The sequence below is a fragment of the Pan troglodytes genome, chromosome 6 (assembly GCF_028858775.2).
Source record: "Pan troglodytes isolate AG18354 chromosome 6, NHGRI_mPanTro3-v2.0_pri, whole genome shotgun sequence".
In the NCBI taxonomy this organism is placed as follows: Eukaryota; Metazoa; Chordata; class Mammalia; order Primates; family Hominidae; genus Pan; species Pan troglodytes.
Genome location: NC_072404.2, coordinates 155,600,080 through 155,603,718, shown reverse-complemented (window position 1 = coordinate 155,603,718; position 3,639 = coordinate 155,600,080). Strand labels below are relative to the sequence as shown.

At 51.6% G+C, this 3,639-nt stretch overlaps 1 non-coding gene across 1 annotated transcript; it reads right to left on the bottom strand.

The window, feature by feature from the left end:
- Positions 1-474: 474 nt before the first annotated feature.
- Positions 475-637, bottom strand: LOC112209959 (U1 spliceosomal RNA). Its single transcript, XR_002944934.3, has one exon. It is a non-coding gene; the product is annotated as a U1 spliceosomal RNA (small nuclear RNA).
- Between the last annotated feature and the right edge of the window lie 3,002 nt (positions 638-3,639).

Genomic DNA, 3,639 nt, shown 5'->3' with positions numbered 1-3,639 from the left:
CCCCCAGCAACCTGCCCATTTCCTGCTTTCACTCTTAGGAGGACAGTCTTTTGCCTTGTATTCTTTTTTCCCCTTCTCTACATTGACTTTAGGGTCCAGTTTTAAGTCCCAGACCTGTTTAGTAACTAGCTTTAATCCCAGGGCACCAAGTCTCTGGCCTCTCCATGCTTCCTCCTTCCCTTCCTGGGTCTTAGCCAGGGCAGGGAGCACTACCTACCTGAGTACGCACAGCAGTGGTGAGAGGTGGCCCAGGGAGCCATCTCAGGGAACCCATTAAGATAAAGGGGAAGAATAAACAGAAGCAGATGTTCCTTCAGCCCCAGTCCCCAGCCCACTGAAAAACAGGAAGCTGGGATGGCAGCTGATAAGGGCTGTCTCCAGGGCTGGGCCGGGACTCCTTGGAGCCAGGGGCTGGGTTGGGTTTCTCAGTCCTCATCTCTCCAGGACAGTCTCCTTTTTCTTTTCCTTCATTAGTAGGGGAAAGCATAAACACAGTCCCCCATTACCACAAATTATGCAGTTGAGGTCCCACGTTTGGGGAAATTGTGAGGGTCAGCCCATCCAGAGTGCAATGGATGAGGCTTGCCCTGGGAAAATCATTTTTGTGATCCTGTTATCTCCCCCACAAGGTAAGTATCTCCAGGCCAATCTTATTTCCCTTCCATGGGGACAGGTCAGAGGCACTTTCCCTCCATATGAATACAAATCAAATGTGATTCACATTCTATCATCAATGCCTGTGGTCACTCAAAATTCAAAAGATGGGGCCGGGGCATGGTGTCAGCCTGTAATGTCAGCACTTTGGGAGGCCAAGGTGAGCGGATCACTTGAGGTCAGGAGTTCGAGATCAGCCTGGCCAACATGGTGAAACCCCTTCTCTACCAAAAATATAAAAAATTAGCCTGGTGTGGTGGCAGGCACCTGTAATCCCAGCTACTTGAGAGGCTGAGGCAGGAGAATCGCTTGAACCCAGGAGGTGGAGATTGCAGTGAAGTCGAGATCACGCCACTGCACTCCAGCCCAGCCTGGGCGACAGAGACTCTCTCAAAAAAAAAAAAAAAATTCAAAAGATGTGAACTTCCAAAATGGAGACTGCACACATGCACACATCTACACACACGCACACACACATGCATGCACACTATACACGTACATACATGTGCACCCACAGGCACACACATACCATACACATGTGCACACATGCCACATGCATGTACACACGTACCATGTACATACGTACCATGTACATGCACACATACCAAACACACACATGCACATACAAGCCCTCATCTAGGCTGAGATCTAAAAGCCCTGCAGTTGGCTGAGCGCGGTGGCTCACGCCTGTAATCCCAGCACTTTGGGAGGCCAAGGTGGGCGGATCACCTGAGATCGGGAGTTTGAGATCAGACTGACCAACACGGTGAGGGTCAGCCCATCCAGAGCGCAATGGTTATTAGCCTATGTGTAACTGAAACCCTGTCTCTACTAGTAGACAGGTTTAGTAGAAACCCTGTCTCTACTAAAAATACAAAATTAGGTGGGCATGGTGGCGGGTGCCTGTAATCCCAGCCACTTGGGAGGCTGAGGCAGAAGCATTGCTTGAACCTGGGAGGTGGAGGCTGCAGTGAGCCGAGATCACACCATTGCACTCCAGCCTGGGCAACAAGAGGGAAACTCTGTCTCTAAATAAATTAATTAATTAAATAAAAATAAAAGCCCTGCGCTGACTCCATTCTTCAGTAGTGATGATTCCCCAAAACACTACAGTTCACCCTCCATAAAAGGGGTTGTCCAAGCTTGGAGCTCTCTGGGTCTGGGGTTTCCCCTCAGTAAAGTGAGGAGTGTGGACAAGGAAACTTCTAGGACCTCTTCCTGTGCTCCCACATCCTCTGGCCCTAAGGGCTGTTTTCAGCTCCCCACCCCCATATCCCGAAGGATCAAAGGAATGGAAACTTAAGGAACTGGACCTTAAGGCTGTGGTGGCTGGGCTGGAGTGGATGGTGCTTTGCCACACACCTCTGGCATATCATCCTACAGCAGTGTTTCTCTTTTAAAAGAAAAAATTATTGCGGTGGCTCAGGCCTGTCATCCCAGCATTTTAGGACACCGAGGCAGGTGGATCACCTGAGGTCAGGCATTCAAGACCAGCCTGGCCAACATGGTGAAACCCCATCCCTACTAAAAATACAAAAATCAGCCGGGCTTGGTGGTGGGCGCCTGTAATCCCAGCTACTTGGGAGGCTGAGGCAGGAGAATTGCTTGAACCCGGGAGGCAGAGGTTGCAGTGAGCTGAAGATCATGCCATTGCACTCCAGCCTGGGCAACAGAGCAAGACTCTGTCTCAAAAAAAAAAAAAAAGTATTATGGACCCCAAGCTGACGAAATCTTTAATATTACCCAAATATATGTGCATATTAAAACCTTGGTATGCAAGGTTTAACAATACAACACCTCGTATTGTTAGGTAGTCTATCATCAGAAAAGTCAAGCAGAAAGGAAGGGAGAAGTCAGGGTGTCACTCTGGGCCCCAGCTTCAGGAGTGTTTCCATCAAGGGCTGCATTTCCCCCCTTGACAAATCCACCATAGCTCTGGCTTTGCTGGGTGATCCCTGGGTGCAGGGAAGCCCAATCCCTCCTTCTGTCCCCATTCATAGAATCCTGGACTGGCTAGGGGCCTAGAGAGGTCACTAAGCACTGCTGAAATGCAGAAGACCAACTTCTAGACACAGGCTCCCCGCCCCCTCCTCCTCTCCCTCCAGCCTAGGGGTGGCAGTCACTTACTGCTGTTGTAAACCTCTGGGCTGCCTCACCCTCTACTTTTTGGATCTTTGGTTTATTTGTCCTGGGTCCTAGGAAGGAGATGAGGCAGCACTTCCTAAGGACGGGGAGTGCAGATGGCATAGGCAAGATGCCCGCAGAGGCTGATCCAGGCATGTGCTCAGCACAGCAGCTGTAAGAGGAAAGCAGGGCTGGGCCAAGGGAGAAGGTGAAATGTGATGCACTTGCCACCAAAGCCCGGCCCTCCATCCCATGACGAGTTACAAAGCCCTTCGGCGTTGTCCTGAGTGGAGGCAAGGGGCTGGGTTTTTGCACCCCACTCCCCATATCTCACCCCTACATGGTTCGGTTGAATTCAGACTGCCCCGCAAGGAAGGAGCCACCCTTGGGCCAGGCAGCCCCCTTCAGGCAGGGCTATTCCTGGGAACAGACTAGCGGTGAGCTGTCAGCAGTTGTATCCCAAAGAAGAACCTGGGCAGAGGCTGCAGAGTCGGCCACAGCATCAAAGCCCAGCTCTGCTTACTACCTGCGTGACCTAGACCCAATTCCTCATCCTTGTTTAGCATGCAGTTCAGTTTCCCCATCTGTAAACAGGGAGGCTGTGAAGATCAAATAAGACCATGTTCCCGTAGGGGACAAGAAGCCCGCCCCTGGCTGGCTTCCCTCTAGGGAGCTGCTGCCAATCCCTTTGGCCAGGATCCAGGACTCTGCTTCAGCCACCTGTATAAGGGGGCGGGGACCCTGTGTGATGAGGTCTGTGCCAAGGTGTGGCCTTCCCTCCCACATCCTACTCTCAGGGGGTGGATGGATCTTGCTCTTCTCACTGGCTCCTCCAGCTCTGGGGACAGAACAAGGACGCCG